General features: G+C 38.8%; 1 pseudogene; it reads left to right on the forward strand.

Moving 5' to 3' along the window:
- Positions 1 to 667: 667 nt before the first annotated feature.
- LOC143543140 (7-ethoxycoumarin O-deethylase-like) lies at positions 668 to 7,687 on the forward strand (annotated as a pseudogene).
- Positions 7,688 to 18,536: the final 10,849 nt, after the last annotated feature.

An 18,536-nucleotide genomic window follows, 5' to 3' on the forward strand; every position in this document is an offset into this window, starting at 1 on the left:
GGATCTTCATAGACTATTTCACATTCATCACCTGAATCCGAGTCTGATACAGATGGTGACTTGATGCTATTTTCAATTTGATCAAGCACACAGTCATTCCATGCTTTCACCTCTTGCTTAAACCTCCACTGATAACCTCTTGGTTCAAATCCTTGTTTTAGCAAGAATTTTTCATCACCATTTAGAACACCAGGTCTCAGCTTTGTTTTTCCTTTATCACTAGACCTTTCGCTGTTCACAGTTTTGTTTGAGACCTTTCGTTCTTCCTTGATCTTCAGCACATATTTTAACCTTTTCTTCAGGGTCAATCTGTTGTCTTCTCCATCAGAAGAGTTCCTTTCTCCATTCAGATACTTTTCATACATTTCCTTATAACCCTTCATGTCAAATCCACTCACAACATTAGGAATTTTGAATGTTTGTTTAACCACCCAACAAGAATCAGTGTGATGTCCGTAGGCATCACACTTCTTACACCACACTTTTGCAAAACTTCCCATGTCCTCAAGTAGTTGCTTGTCCTTAATCTTATCACTGGGCTTGGGAAAGTCAAAACCTAAGGAGGTTTTGGGGCATAAAGAGTTAATGAAGTCCATCTTGATAGGCTTGCTAATATCACGTATTTGAGGATACTTTTCTTTCACAAACACAAACTTCTTCAACTGAGATGGAGTTTTTGAAGAGCTTATCTCTTGCTTTGTTGCATATCTTCTCATAGGCATATAATTAACATCCCCAATGTCAAAGAGTTCATGGTTTGAAAACACTAGATAGATTGGAGGATGGGTTTGATCATATGAAGATTTTCTTAATTCATCAATTTTTTTTGATCTCAGATCTGTCACAAAGATCAAACACTTCATGTTCTCTTATCATATTTTCAAAGTTCTTTTTCATCTTGGGAGTTATCTTTGGCAGCTTTGGAATCCTTGTATCATGACTTATCTTTGATTCGTTCTTCTTTTGCTTGCAAGATGAAGATTTGTCACTGTGGTAGCTGCAGGTGCTTCCTTCACTGGAGTATTCACTCCATTTCTTTTTCCTTTCATCCTCCTTAACCACTTTATCATCTGATTCCTTTTTCTGTTCCATAACAAACTCTCCATCTTTGCTCATAGTCACATTCTTATATTGCTTCACAAACTCAGGTTTCCCCTTAAACACATTCTTGAACTGCTTCAGGTACTCATTCCTGTTTTCCTTATCTACCTTCAGTGGATATTTTCCACAAAAAGGTGTGGTACCTTTTTGTATTTTTCCTCTTCAGTCATCTTTTCCACATACCCAACAATGTTTCTAGTTGACACTAAGTTCTTTGAAAAGTCCATTTGTATCAATAACTCTGCATTCTTGAGTTTTTATTCAGCAAACATCTTCTTTATCAATCAATTTCAATACTCGTTTTGGATTGAGTCATGTAGGCTTGCATGTAGTCTTCTTCTAGACTCTTGATTTGATTTTCATATGTGCCTTCACTTGACTCAAATGCATTTAGGAAAGCCTCTTTCCTTCCACACTCCGATTTCCACTTTCCAATCTCCTGATTTAGTTCATCAATGGTTAATTGAAGATCAGAAATAGAAAGTTCAGAATGTACCTTCGAACCAGAGGATTCTCCTTTCTCTTACACCTTTGCCATAAAAGCAACATTTTCCTTTTCTATTTCAGCAGCATGGTTGCTCCAATCAAAATCCCCATCCTGTGGTCCCCTAGTAACGGCAACACTTCCCTGGTCTCTTGCTTGATTCACCACATTGGTATTAACGCTGTTTTGGTTGTTCTTAATTTGTAGTTGATTGTTTCTTTGAGGCTGGACCTGTTGTTGCTTGGGTCTGTTCTGATTTTGGTAAGGATTTTGATTAACCATTTGATTTCTCTGTTGAGATCCCTGGTAATTCTGGTGTTGATTTTGATAGAACTGGTTTCGATTGACTTGATTACCAAATTGCTTTGGTGGATTACATTCTCTAGCAAAATGTCCTGGTTGCTGGCAGTTGTAACATATTGCCTTGGATTTATCAAATCCTATTCGGTCATTTGGTCCAGAAAAAGATGATCTCCCAGTTCGGTTATACAACCTCTTGCTTCTGACTGCCAATTGCAGCTTGCCATTTTATATCCATGTCCTCCAGTTCATCTGCATCAATCTGTTCCAAATCTTCCTGCACTACACTTGTATGAATGATATTTTTTTCACCACAAATGCATTGTAGGAATTAGTGAACATTGAGAATAAGACCTGATAGTCAGTTCCATGGCCTGAATTATTCTGCACATAGGGAGGAAGTCCACTAGCTGTAGAGGCAACATCGTCCTCAATTAATTGGACATTAAACCTCGATTGTCCTCTACACACCGAGCCTGATTTAGAAGGCTCTTCTACAATAGGCTATTGCTGATTCTTAATAGAGAGATTTCCCATTGGTGCTACTCTAGCATTAGTGATTAGAAAACTGGGCTTCTCTTCCCTTATCATATGATTCTCTATCATCTCATGCTCAGCAGCCTTTAGAAAAGCTCTGACATCATCCAGCTTGGAGTTAGGAAAGCTAACTTTCTCTTTAATAAACTTACTTGCAGTATACCACTCTTCATACAGTGAAGACAACAATTTCTTGTTTAGTTCAAAATCAAAAATTTGTAAGTCAGTTTTTCTGATTTCATTAACAATAGTCATGAATCTTTGCAACACTGACTTCAGTCGTTCACCTTCCTTGAACTTGAAACGGTTAAGTTGCTGCTTCAGTCTGTCTTTCTTGATATCTCTCAACTCAGTGTTTCCTTCAAACATGTCAATGACAGCATCATACATCTCCTTAGCAGTTTGTGATGATTGACACTAGTCAATATCTCCCAAGAGAGACCAAGTTTTAACATAGACAATGCCTTGTCATCCCTTTTCTTCATTTTGAGCTCTATTGTTGTGTTGTTGTTTGATGCAGTGGATGGAACATATTTTCCTTCTCTGATAGAGGTCCAAAGTTCAGGGTCATTATAGTTAATGGCAGCTTCAAATAAGACCTTCCATTTGATGAAGTTTTCTTGACCTAAAAGTCTTGGAATCATGTTTGTTGATATTTCTTGATCATCCATCTTGGTCAGATCTGATCTTTCACAGACGAAAACTTTGTAAAGCTTCAAGCTTTATCACAAACCTTCAGTCCCGTGGCCTTCAGCGAGCTTCCAAGGCTCTGATACCACTTGTCAGGACCGAGGATCAGGTGTAACTTTAAGGTAGGTCGACAAGAGCACACAGATCCAATAACCCAAAGGCCTATTGAATATCCCGGCGGAATTAGGATATTCAAAGGATGGGAACGAAGGTCTGATATAGTGACAACGAAACAATAAAATAATATTCACTAAGAAAAGATTCAAAGATAAAGATTCACTGCATTTAACATATCATTTAAGAATGTCTAGGGTTTCGTGACGGCGGCGGTACGAGGAGATAAAGATAATATTCGTTGGAATGTTTGTGCCCTCGTCTTTCGTCCGTTGCCAGCGTCACCCGTGCCCTAAATGGAAATCTAGTACTCTATTTATAAACCCTGACATTCCTTCTAGAATCCCTAATCATTAAATAATGAAAGACAAATACAAATACAAGTGTAATAGTCTTCGAGCATGATATGTATCTTGCTCGAGCAGACTCAGTATGCACGGTATGCTCAATGAGTGTCTTTGAGCATAATTTACTTAGAATATTTTCTCTGAAAATATTCTCCTCTAGAAAGCTTCATTGTTCTTGACCAATCCTTGCTTTGCTCGAACTAGTCCATCGAGCAAGCCCATTCTTCTTGATGTCTTTAATCCTGTCTTGAGACTTATTGAACAATCTTTAGCATGCTCGGATGTAAATTTTGCTTGGGAGATTGAACCATGCTCGAAGTCCATGCTTGGTGCATATGATATCTTCTTATTGCATCCATGCTTGTCACCATGTGCTCTGACATTCTGTGCTCGGATCACTTAGTTAAAACTTGAATGATCAAGTTGTTTGTTCGATTGGCAATCCATTCTCGATAGAAGAACACTCTTGCTCGGAGAAGTGTAGCTTGCTCGAAGCCTTCCACTTAGAAGAATTCACCAGAAATGGTTCTAAAGACCATGCTCAAGGTAGTAAACAATGCTCGATAGTCCAAGCTTGCTCGCATTCCATACTTAGCCGATTTCCAGAGGAGGTTGAGAAGATTCCAATCTTCCTTAGCAAATATCTAACTCAACAGTGTGGCCCCACAATCAAAGATCCATTTTTCTGATTTTGAATTTATAATCGGGTTAGATTGTGTATGTAGAGCCTTAATTTTGTGATTATCATTCTTTTGTTTTGAAGAATTATTTCCTTTTACTTTATCAAAACATCCTGGTTTAAAAAATTTAGGATTAATATGGGAATTAAAGGAAATCGAAAGGCTTGAAGTATAATCTCCAAACCCTTTACCTCTATCGTTGACTCCTATGGCAGCTCCCCCAAAGGCAGCCGACTTCTCTTTTGTCGCCCGTGCCCCATCTTCATCCCCTTTCTGATTCCCAATCGCTACAGAGCTTTTGCCTTTATCCTGGTGGTTATTCTCCCACCAATTTGGATAACCAACAATTCTGAAACAAGCCTCCTTTGTATGTTTTCTTATCTTACAATGAGTGCAGTACAACTTCGATTTGTCTTCTTTAACTTGTGAGTCATACTTAGTTTTGTTCTTTTCTCCCCCTGATTGGTTCACAGCGGCTAGACCCATCCCAATTTCTATAGATGTGTCGCTATTATGTGCCACACCCTTGAGAATTTAAAGTCTGGCGGCTTCACGTCGTATGGTGGCATAGGCACTTTGAACTGATGGAAGAGGTTCTTTCTTAAGGATATCTCGCTTGATTAACTCGAATTTATCATCGATTGTAGTAAGTAACTGATACAATCTTTTCTTTTCAATTTTGTTGTTGTAGACTTCTGTGTCTTCGGGATCCTTCATAGGGTTCGGGTCCCATCTATCTATAGTCATCCAGATTTTTTTTAACTTATTCCAGCACTTCTCTAGTGTGTCTTTGTGTTGCCTTAACAAGTTCGCCCTTTTGTGAAGATCAAATATTTGAAGAGAGTCGGTTCCAGACCCATACGTGACTTCAAGCCCATCCCATAATGCTTTAGATGTTGGATATTGTGAGATGTTGTTTACAAGTCTTGATTCTATGTTTTGAATCAACCAAGTAAACACACATTGATCATTTTGTTCCCAGCAGATATAACTTGGATCGGTTTTTAAAGGAGGTGAAGGGTCTCCTGTAATATGAGATCCTCTCCCCCATCCACCACTTGCCTTTTACATCAAAGTTGACCAAAGAGCATAATTGTCCCCACTTAATTTGATTCCAAGAACAAGGTTTTCAGAGTTCGTTAAATTTGTTTGAGTTCCAAGGCTATTCCTCAAAAGGGTAGCAATTTTGAGTGTCAATTCATCATTGACTTTGTTGGTTTGATTGATTAAATCTCCTACATATGTCATGTTTTCCTTTATGGTATTTTTTCCTTATTTTTGTGGCTAGGGTTTGAAAGAATCACAGCAGATGGTAGAAAGAAGGCGATAGGCTTAGAAACGTGTCTCTGATACCATGTCTTTTAGGTAAAAATAATTCACTGACATTGTTTCAATTGATTGACAAGATCCCTTTTAATAGGGGAGGATACAAGAAAATAATTTAAGAAACGATTTACATAATAAATTAGTGATTTGCATCCCTTCAAATATGGAACGAATATCTCCCTCTAATTCCTTTCATTTGACTTGACTTATTTTAATCCAGTATTTTTGACAACCTTTTCAATTTTTGGGATGGGCAAAAGTAAGAACTTACCTCCAGGCCCGACACGGCTGCCGGTCATCGGAAACCTACACTTACTTGGAGACCAACCACACGAGTCCTTAACCAATCTAGCAAAAATACATGGCCCAGTAGTCTCTTTAAAACTCAGTTATGTCACCACAGCTGTCATCTCCTCGGCCACTACAGCCGAAGAAGTACTTAAAAAGCAAGATCTTGCTTTCTCTGCCCGTCATGTCTCCGACGCCTTGCATGCTCATAACCATGCCCTGCACTCCATCGTATGGATACCTGCCTATAAGGAGTGGTGCACCTTCAGAAGGATCCTTAATTCCAATATCTTCTCCAACAACTCCCTTGCAACAAACCAACACTTGAGGCGACAAAAAGTTGAAAAGCTAGTAGCATACTGCCAAAAAGCTAGTCTTCCAAGGATCTAATAGACCCATATGAAGATTCTGGTAAAGAATTTAAAATTTTGATTGCAAACATTATGGTGGAGGCCGCAAAGCTAAATATTGTGGACTATTTTCCGGTATTGAAGAATATTGATCCACAAGGGATCAGGAGAAGAATGACTCATCATTTGGGGAAGGCTCTTAAAGTATTTAGCGAGTTAATTGAATAGCGGATACGAATGGGGAGATTAGAGAAAAATGATGTATTGGACGTGTTTTGAAATTCATTCAAGATAACCCAAACGAGATTAATCACACCAGCCTGAAGGGCTTGTTTTTGGTAAGTGTTATTTACTTTTCTACAATAATTTGTGCTGAAAGTTTCTTTTATTACTAAATATCTATATTTTCTCAAAACTAAGGTTTATTTGGAGATGACACTAACACACAAAATCGTTTCTAGATATTCATTACTTGGATTTTAGGTAATTTCTCTTTCAATGTCGATATATTTTGAGGCAGTTTGCAACCTTAAAAATGAACTGATAGAAGTTTTATAGTGTTTTTCTTTTTTTTTTTTAAACTGGGTTGGTAATTGCATTTGATAAGTTTGCGTGACTAACAAACGAGTTGCGTATAAATTTTCACCGACCTTATCCCGTTGATAATAGTTTTATACCAAATAGCCTGGAGTTCGTTTCCCACCAAAAAAACTTTACCGAGTTGCCAGGTTGGGGGTAGCAAACTGCCTAAATAGTACGAGATATTCCAAAAATCACCTAGAATAAATTAACAATTGGTAATAAACCTAAATAATTTAATTTCTCTCTCTTGTTTCAATATTTACATCTAATTTCATACAATGATATAGGATTTGTTTGCTGCGAGCACCGATCTCAACACATTAGAATGGACCATGCCTGAAGTATTACACAACCCACACACAATGACTAAAGCAAAAGAGGAGCTTGAAGAAGTCATTGGAAAGGGTGAAATTATAAAAGAGGATGATGATTTGCGGCTACCTTACTTATCAAGCAGTGTGAAAGAAGCGTTACGATTACACCCGCCAGCCCCCTTTCTCCTTCCTTGAGAAGTTAAAAGACAAAAACAACTCAATAACTGCAACATCCCAGAGGGAACACAAGTTCTTGTGGATGCATGGCCATAGGATGGGACCCAACCTTATGGGATAACGCACTAGAGTTCCAGCCACAAAGATTTTGGGACTCAAAACATGATATTCGTGGTCAACATTTCGATATAATCCCGTTTGGTGCTGGACGAAGGATATGCCCTGGTTTGCCACTAGCACTCTGTATGGTCCCTATGATGTTGGGTCCGTTACTCAATATTTTCGATTGGGTTATTGACACAAAACTTCAACAGGATGCATGTGACATGACTGGGAATTTGGACTCACCTTAGCAAAGGCTAAGCCTGCTTGTGTTTTTCCATTACCAATGAGTTAAATTATATCAATTCATTTACATGTTACATTTATGACCCCCACTCTCTTTTTAGCTTCACTTATTTAAAATGCATGCTTCTTCTCAATTCATTTACATGTTGGATTTATGGACCGGTTTGGTTAAGTCAACGCAGCTGACCGAGTTATGACCCGTGAGAGTTACACCTTGGGTAACGAGCATATAACCCGCTTAAGTTTTTTAAACGGGATTGACATATGATTAACGAGATGGAAACAAATCGATTGGGCTTTGGAGTTAGAGATGTGCTTGGTGGCTTGGTTTGGCTTAACTGGGTTATTATAAATAGTTAACCTAATTAACAAAAGAATAAAAATAAAAAAAAGAACCCTAGCCACCACAAGTTCTCTCCCTCTCTTGAATCATTCCATCGCCGGCTAGTCCCCGCCGCCGGCCTCACCACCGCCGCCACCGCTGTCCCGTAACCTCCGCATCGCCACCTCTATCCTACTGCCGCTGTTGTGCCATCCCGCACCACCCCGTAAGTTGCCTCCTTGCACCATCGGCTGGAACGCCACTGCCACCGCTGTCCCGCAACTCCCGCACCAACGCCTTCGTTCTACCGCCGCTGTTGTGCCATCCCTTACCACCGATGCAAGCAGCCGCCTTGTCTGGTCACCTAGCGAAGTTCGTTATCCCTCGTTTTCCTAACCGGTTAATTATTAATCGAGGTAAAATCAAATATTGTCATTTAGATTTATATTTAATTTGGTTGGCTTTGTATCATACTCGTATTGTTTGTAACTGGATCCTGTATGGTTCCATAAAGTGATGAATACTCGTTTATTTATTCTATTGCGTTCATGATAATTTTAATGAGATTAATAATTATGAAACCATAACTAAAACCGGGTTTAAATGTTAAACCATTGACTGATCACCATTGGAGCCTTGGTTATAACATACAAGTCAAATCCGGTACCATGACCAGAGCCTTAGTATCAGAGCCTTGGTTATAACATACAAGTCAAATCCGGTACCATGACCAGTTCTATATCACAAACTTCAAGGTTGTTGAAGTTTTTGATCTCGTAAAATTTTAGGGCAACATTGGCTGGTCAAAATTTTGTTTATTTTATTTGACCAAAATGATTGCCCGATTTTTATTTTTGTTGAATATGCAAATCTGGCCCGACCTTGTGTACTTGGTTGATTATTTTGATTTTGGCCATATGGATGGTTCAAAAGTTGTATTACTTTTGGTTTTTAATTTTATGGTTTTTAAACATTTTAATGGTTCAAAATTGTGATAGGTAGGGTTTAGTTTCTCATTATATGCATTAATAGAATATTGTAATGAAGATGACCCGAAGGAAAAAACGAGGATGAGGACATGGAGTTCTTGAAGTCAGTGGGGATACTAAAGATGATGAGATGCACCAAGAGTCCATCCTTGTGGTTGTTTTGTGTTGTGACCCCTTGACCCGATTGATCTTGCTAATAGGCTCTAGCAAGATCAATCATTATATTGGCCATTTAAGATTTAAATATTTCAATTTGCTATTGTGGTTGCTTGCTTTATTATAATTAGTAATAACATCACCAACATAATACCATATTTTAAAATAAACTTATTAACCAATCATGTTTTGCAAAATTAAACTAAATTTAATTTCCAAAACTATTAACTTAATAGTTTAACTATTAACTTAAAATTGGTTATTTATATCACAAAAAACTTAGTTTTTAATAGGCTATATAAAACTAAGTGTCCAGAGATGAAAGGGTTCATCAAGTTGTCCTGATTAATATAGTAAAACTAGACTATTACTCTTTTCGGTAATATTTAAAATTAATCCCAATTTTAAACTCAATAGTCTCTGCCATCCTACTATAGGCCATACTTGAGGCACACTACGAAACTTCAAGTGTCTGGAGCTACAACACCACACTTGATTTCTAGCCTATCCCTTCATGGTGAAAGGGTTTCGTTGATACATCCGGCCCTTTCATAAGTGATTGTACTAGGGAGACTATTACTTTACTCTCATGTTACGTGCTACAGCTGGCTAGAGATAAAGGTGGGCATGGATGAGGCTAAACGTATCTACTTAGGCAAGTGTTGTATTAATAGGCCTCATAACCAAGAGTTATGCTTTATTCACAATTGGTAATCGTTGTTTGTCTGCCTAACCACTCATTAATGTTGTGTACTGCAGCTGGCATTAGTAACTGGAAGCCATATTCTCAAGTTTCTATTTTAATAATGTTATTAGGTCATTGATAGTTGGATTAAAATATCAAAAATACTAATCAAATTACTTTTGCTTATTTAACAGATGTCAACTGAAAATAACTCCTCATTCACCCTCAAGACTATTCTTGAGAAAGTAAAGCTAAATGACACCAACTTTCTTGAGTGGCACCCCAATCCGAGACTTATTCGCATAATGGCAAAGAACCACTATGTTCTCAATGGACCAGTTCCAACCCATCCTGAAAACATTATTGATGTTGCCAGAAAAGATCTTGATAAGCATAAAGTCGACTCTAATGAAGTCGCTTGCATTATGCTAGCCACCATGTCCTCTGAGCTTTCTAAAGGCTTGGAGGATCTTGGTGCCTATGAGATGCTTGAGCAACTCAAGGGCGTGTTCGAGAAACAAGCTCGTCAAGAACGTTTTAGACACCTTGAAGCAACTAATTAGCGGAAGAATGGAACATGTATCCCCTGTTAGTGCGCATGTCGTTAAAATGAAAGGGTACATCGACTAGTTGAAAAAACTTGATTATCCATTCTCGGGTGAAATGACAGCAGATTTCATCTTGAACTCTCTCCCCAGCTCTTACGACCAGTTCGTAATGAATTTTAATATTAATGCCTAGGTGAAGACAGTCTTGGAGCTTCATGGTATGCTCAAAACGACTGTGATGAATATTCCAACAAAGACTAATCAAGTTCTAATGGTTCTATCTGCTGGTGTCAAGAAGCCTAATCCTAGGAACTGAGGTTATAACGGTAAACGCAAGAAGAAGGTTACTGTTTTGCCAAGCATGCCAACAACACTAACAAGGTTGTTGCAAATGTACCGCCGCCGCCTCTTGAGGTGCGCTAGTGCTACAAGTAAAACATAATGGGAAACTGGAAACACAACTATCCTGACTATCTTGCTGAGCTGAAGGAACAGAGGACCAATGGTGAAAGCTCCTCTAAAGGTACTTCCATTTACGTTATTGAACTTTCCATTGTTTCTAGCAACACATGGGTATTTGATACCGGATGTGGTTGCCACATCGTTAATGTCTTGTAGGAGCCTGAAAACTAGAAAAAGCTGAAATAAGACAGCATTGAACTCATCGTTGTTGATGGGAAGAGAGTCCCAGTTCTTGCAACTGGCACGTATTGTTTTGCTTGACCATCCGGCCTTGTAGTTACTATGAATAATTGTTTGTTTGCACCTGGTTAGACCAGAAACATTAATTCAGTTTCTTTACTTTTTAAACAAGGATTTAAGTACGCTTTTTATGGTATTGCTATTTCTGCTTACTTGAATGATGTCTTTTATTTTCAGGCTAAACCTCAAATGGTATTTATGAGATTGGTGTTCAAATAAACAATAATGTATATAATCTTTCTAAACGTATCAGATCTAGCATTAATAACACATTTCTATGGCACTGTCGACTTGGTCACATAAGCAAGGCACAAGTTAAGAGACTCTAATCGGAAGGGATTCTTGATTTCACCGGACCTGACTCTTTTGATGACTGCGAGTCTTAAAAGTGAATGAGCAAAGGATATGCTAGGACTCATACAAACTGATGTCTGCGGCCCTTTCAGAACCATGTCTAGAAATCATGAAAGATACTTCGTTTCTTTTATTGTCGATTACAGTCGATATGCTTATGTATATATTATGAAACAGAAGCATGAAACTTTTGATAAGTTCAAAGAGTTTCAAAATGAAGTGGAAAACCAACTCAAAAAAACAATTAAAATGCCTCGATTAGATCGAGGTGGAGAGATTCTCAGCTCAAAATTCATCAATCATCTAAAAGAATGTGGAATTGTATCACAACTCACTCCATCTGGCACACCCCAACATAACGGCATGAGCGAGAGGAGAAATCGAACCATGCTAAACATGGTCCGATCGATGATGTGTAGAACTAACTTGAAGCACTCCTTTTGGAGCTTTGTCCTTATGAACGCCGCCCGCATTGTCAATCTAGCTCCAACAAAAAAGGTAAACAAAACCCCATATGAGATATGGCATGGGCGTAAACCCAGTGATTTTGATTACAAGCTTGGTCTTCGCAGCGTAAAAGTTTTTTTCGTCGGATACTATAACCAAAGCGGATCTTATTTCTTCCATCCTGATACATATTTGATTTCTATAAAATGGAAGGGTCACTTCCTCGAGAAGGATATTCTCGATCGAGGAACTGGAAATAATATTGTCGATCATGAAGAAATTCAAGAACCACAAACAACCACTGAGGAAGTAGGAATGTTTGATCAACAAGATGTTGTTGCTGATACATCAGCATAAACACAAGTGTTCACAGATGTAGTAGGATTCGCAAAATTGTAAATACCTATGGAATCTAGATGGTGCTGAAATCCTATTAGTAGCCGAGTCAAATGACGAACCTACTGACTACAAATATGCTATCTTAGATCCGTAATCTAAGAAATGGCAAGATTCCATGAATACCGAGATGCAATCTATGCATGACAATCAAGTTTGGAACTTGGTTGAGCTACCCCCCGAAGGTCGGGCAGTAGGGAGCAAGTGGATTTTCAAAAGGATAACCAACATGCACGGAAATATACAGACTTATAAAGCATGGCTGGTCGCAAAAGGTTTTACTTCAAACTCAGGGTATTGACTATGATGAAACCTTCTTCCCTGTTACTACGACTAATTCGATAAGGATATTACTTGCCGTAGCCACGTATTATGACTATGAGATATGGCAAATGGAAGTCAAAACCGCTTTTCTTAATGGGTACCTTTCTGAAGATGTCTATATGGTTCAACCTGAAGGTTTTGTCGATCCCAAATATCCTAACAGGGTGTGCAAACTGAATGAGTCCATTTATGGACTTAAACAGACATCTCGCAGCTGGAATCTTCACTTTGATGAGAAAATCAAAGAGTTTGTTTTATCAAAAATGAAGATCAGTCTTGTGTTTACATTTATAGAGCAACTGAGGATCTAGATCTATGATGACATTGAGTTCATTGATTAGGTATATGATTAACGTGAATACAGTTAGTGTGTGTACTGTGTGTGTTGAGAGAGAATTCGGGCAGCGTAACGACTCAGGAGGGATAAAATAACGAACTGAATTACATTAATGATAAATTTACAGGTATTTATAGGAGATGACCACATTAGTTAAGTTAATACTTAACGAATGTGTCATTCGTTACATTAAAACCAGATGAATGAGTCTTTCATTCGTTATATATTATAATAAGCGAATGGCCCCACATTTGTTATCTCATTCGTTAATCTTGGTTAACGAATGAGCTTACATTATACGAAGGTGATACATTCATTACAGGGTAATGAATGTATCTTACATTAGAGCGAATGGGCATATTTACAAAATATCCCTTACATTATCATGCAATTATAATAATAAACTAATAAAGACCGAGACGCCCAAAACGTGTATCAACAAACTCCCCCTCGTCTCGAGCTCTTTATACTTTATTTTTGGAATATCTTTGTCTTCCAATCATTATAACTCTGAATCTTGAATGCATAGCAAACTCAAACAACTCTCTGAAACTGAATTGCAAGATCGTAGTCACTTACGTTAGCAAATATGATCTGATTATGAAATAACGCATCGTTATCAGACTCAGATAAGTTAACGAGCCACATCGGATCGATTACACGGATGACACTCGTGTTTGATCCGTTGCCCAATAATATAGCCGCTTCACCCGTTTGATTGCCATAATACCATCTGTTAAACGTGGTGAACAGACTCTGAGGGAAGATCTTCATCGGTGCCCTCTGCATAGTCTTCGGCAGCTTCACCTATAAAATCATCTTTCTACAGCCAGTGCAAGGATCGATTTCATCGATATATTTGTGTGTCGGCACTTGCGACTTGAAGAATTTGAAATCATAACGGGTTTCATGAAGTAGATGAGCATAGAACCACTCAGCCCATTGATCTTTACCTCGACTCACAAAAGGTCTGTTGGCTAGTGTTTTTACATCCCTTCTCGGCATAGATAGTATATCGTGTGGGCGCTTGAAATAATAAATACCATATTCCCACTTCACGATATACCTTAAGCTCTGAATCATACTACCAAGCAACCAAATCACCCTTCATATCTTTGACGGTCTTGTACTTTTTCATTTGATATGCAGATGCTCGGACCTTTGCTAATCTGACTTCCTCCTGTTCATGATAACAAAAGGCCTCGATCATCTTATTCGCACGTTGCACATCATGCTCAAACATACCATCTAAAGCACGTTTAAGTTTCCTCTCTTTCGCAGATAGGAATTGTCTCGGCAGCTTTATTCCACTTCTCAATTTCTTCACGAAGACGTTGTTCTGCTGCATCAAAATGTTCTGTAGTGAAGAATGGAATTCGTGAATCGTTGTTGTTGTCAGTATAAAAATCAGGATACTCCTCAGCAGTTACATCTTCCACCTCAACTTCCTCATACTCAGGCACATTCTCACGCTGAATGCCTGGATTCGTACTTTTCCTCAAAATTAATATCAACCTCAACTGTCTTTCCAAGTTCCTCAACCTAGTCCTCATTCAGGTCCAGAAGCAGAGCAATTTGTTCTTTAGTCAGTAAGTGATCAACAAACTCACTCTCTTCGATCTCATCAGTATTAACCATACGGTACACAATCCCATGCATACCCATAAATAAGAGCATATTTGCCGGTATAACGTTAATCTGTTTAGCACTAGTATAGTCCTTGTATGGCACAATTTGCAAATTACTTCCCTCACTACCACCACCTGTACTCGTTCCACCAGCTTGATTACCTGCCGACGGTGTACTACCACCCGATTGCTGATCACCTACACCTCCCTCATCCGGATCATCATCTTCATCATTTCTCAACCTTTTCAACTCATCTTCTTTGCACGTGAGTTGGAGAATGATCTCATATTATTTATCTAGTCTCTCCCCCCTGAGCAGCAACTAGGGCTTTAAGTTCCCTGTTTTCTCTTTGAACGAACTGAATATGCCTAAACATATTCCTTTGTGCTAACTCATGAGCTGCTCTGTCTTCTTGCATCTGAGTCTGTTGTAGATGCAACAGATTCATCATATGAAACCATTGAGCCTAAGGAGACATACCATAAAAGTTTGGATGCATAGGTTGCATAGGACCCTGAGGATGATTAAATGCTATAAAGGAGTGCTCAGGTCGTTGCAACGTTGTAGGAGTAACAGGTGTAGCAGGAGTAGTCGGTTGTGGACTAGGCATACATGCTAATACAGTCTTCAACACGTCTCCAAAGTACGGATCCGACATAGATGTTGTCATCAGAGTCATAGTCGGAGGTACTGGAGAAATAGGCATAAGAACTGGAGTCAGAGATCGAGTCACAACAGGAACAGGAGATCTTGGAATACTCTGAGGCATAGGCGAAGTAGGAATAGGAGCTGAAATAGATACGGGTGGAGACGGTCTTTCAAACCGTTGACTCGGTATCTCAATACCGGACCCATGTCTCACCTTTTGCTTCTTCGGTTTCTCCCCTTTTTCCCCCATCAGTTCTTTTAACTTATGTTTAAGCTTCTGCTCATAAGTTAACTCAGCGCATGGCCCTTGACCACCATCACCACCATCATCACCACCATTTCCACCATCACCGCCACCCTCACGCTCATAATCCGAATTATCATGAGCCCAACGATCACTGGATGGCTCTTGATACTCAATATTGGCAAGATGGCCAGTCAAAAGTTTATACCTTGGCCGATCTTGAATACTTTTACCACGATAAGATCATAACCGTCTCATAGTCTGCTATACCATCCGCATTTCTGAAAGTAATATATAGTAGAAGTTCTTATTATTAACTATGTGTCATTAGTGTAATTGTGTTCATATTTATATTTGGATAAGGATTGGGTTTGGTATGGGAAGTGGGTGGTGGGGCCCATAGCCTCCTATATAAGGCCATCCTCCCCATCCTTTCACCATTTCTTCCCACCACACATACACTAGAACACACACACTTTCTCTCTAACACCCAAATCCAATCCCGGACTAAAAGAAGGAAGATCCTCGTGTGTAAATGTCATCAAACACCAAGAATCACGTCCAGACCCTCAAGTTGTTTTAGATCAGAACCGAACCCGAGAACAAAAGGTGAGTTGGTTTAAAAAGGTTAAGTTTTGAGGTCGGATTCGACATGCAACCGGTTATACTAGTAGATCTGGGGGTAGGAAGTTGGAAAAATATAAACTTGGTTACCCGTAGCCCAACGGGAAAGAAATAAGATAAAATGGTGACGTTTGGACTATGAGAAACAAGGGTATACAAAGTTGGTACAATCCGAAACCCAAAATAAGCGTTCAGGCGGGTTCTAAGGATGGGTCTCGGGGTAAGATGGTTATAAAATGACGAAATAAGGTAATAGGGTCTTGTTTGCATGAAAAAGGGCTTCGCATCGCATGCTATGTGAAATCAAAGAATTTCTCATCTCATGCCATGCAAAGCGAAATGGCCATGCGAAGCGAAATCCCATGCGTTTTTGATAAAGGGCCAATTAGCGAAAATAAAATTTTTCCGAGATGACCTGGCAGCTCAACCCCAGCCAGGGGCTCTGTCCCTTCGACCCTGCTTGGGGCTGCTGCCCCTAGACCCAGCTACTAGGGGCGCTGCCCCCCGGACCCCCGTTAGTTGAGGGTTTCTTTCACCTAGATGTAAGAAGTAGTTAAGATAGATAATTGATACTCGTGCCTTGTTACACAGTTAGCCGTGCACGGCTAAGGAAGGGTATTACACTTAACTAAGAGAGAAACAGGACCCAGGTGAGTTTCTAGCCCCATTTTTATGTTATGTTTTCGGGCTGTGTGCACACTCCAAGGTGATTAGTTGATACACTTATCTTAAGTGGTAAGTGTATGCCATATGAATGTTTATAATTAATACTTAATCGGTTTAGAAAGAGTTGAATGTATGTATGAAGAGGTATACGAGAATAGATGTAACTAATATATGTACGATATGTATGATGTGTATGTTGGGTTTTAAAAAGATTATCAAAGTCATAAAACACCAATTTTTTGAAAAATGCAGCGGAAATTAGTTCTAAATCATCTTGTTAGATTATTAAGTATAAAACCAATTTTATACATGCAAAACCCAAGCCCGGATCCAAATACGAAATACATACTATCAAACACATGCATGTCACTATAAGTTCATGCATGTTAAGACTACCTTTCAAGCAGACAAATCCGGGTGAAGAAGGAAATGATGGTAGGAAGGCAAGAACTTGAAGATGAAGCTCCTCAAGCTAGCATACCCCTAGCTTTCCAACAAACACCACTTCTAGCTAGGATTTAACACTTGTATCTTCTCCTTGTTTCCCCTTGCTCTTGGCCGAATCCAAAGAGAGGAAGAGAGGGAGAGTGAGTTTTTGGTTACTTGTGTCTTATGTTGTAAAAAAATGAGAGAAAGTGAAAGTTTTGTCATTCAAAAGAGAACCTCCCAAGTACCCAATTACATCCATTGCATGTATCCACTCACTTGAAAATAATAATAAAATAATACAAAGAGAAACAGAGGGGGGGGGGGAGGGAGCTTTCCTTTCTTGTTATTATTATTATTATTATTATTATTATTATTTTTATTTTTCATAACTTTCCATATATAACTTACATTGTGTTATATTACATCCATTGTGTAATATAATTTACATTGTGTTATATATAACTTGTATTGTGTCATATACACTTATATTGTGTTATACACACATATATTGTGTCATACACAATTATATTGTGTTATACACAATGCTTTGTGTTATACACAATGACACATTATAGGTAACATGCTTAATATATTGTTACTTAGCCATCTTAAGTAAAAATATGGAATGCTTTCTCTCAAAGTATAGATCATCCATATGATTTATTTATTTCACAAGTACAATGTATTTAGAAACCTCTTTCCAAATGACTCAAGTGTTAATATTTATTTGTAATGATCATATCATATATAAACAAATATTATTGGTTATCATCAAGTGTTAAGATTTATTTGTTAAAGCGAGGGTGCAGTGCCTACCTAACGTACGTTGTCAAAGCAACGGCTGAGACAAAAGAAGTGAAAGACGTTCCTGTAGTGTGTGACTATCCAGAAGTGTTCCCTGAGGACCTTCCGGGACCACTGGGACGAGAAGTAGAATTCCAAATATAATTAACACCAGGAGCACAGCCCGTCGCGAATGCACGTTATCGTCTGGCACCATCTGAGATGAAAGAATTAATGTGCCAACTACAAGAACTCCTCGATAAAGGTTTCATAAGGCCAAGTGTTTCCCCGTGGGGCGCGCCGGTGTTATTTGTTAAGAAGAAGGATGGGAGTATGAGAATGTCCATCGACTACAGGGAATTGAATAAGCTTACGGTAAAGAATAGATATCCGTTGCCACAAATTTATCATTTGTTTGATCAGTTATAAGGTGCAAACTAGTTCTCGCGTGTAGATCTCAGATCATGTTATCATCAGCTGAAGGTGAAAGAGGCAGACATCCCTAAGACAGCGTTTTGGACGCGATATGCGCATTACGAGTTCCTCGTGATGTCGTTTGGCCTAACAAATGCTCCCGCAGCATTTATGGATATGATGAATAGGGTATGTCAGCCA

The sequence above is a fragment of the Bidens hawaiensis genome, unplaced genomic scaffold (genome assembly GCF_021521415.1).
Source record: "Bidens hawaiensis isolate Kalapana, Puna unplaced genomic scaffold, B.hawaiensis_p1.1 tig00000864_1, whole genome shotgun sequence".
Taxonomy (NCBI): domain Eukaryota; kingdom Viridiplantae; phylum Streptophyta; class Magnoliopsida; order Asterales; family Asteraceae; genus Bidens; species Bidens hawaiensis.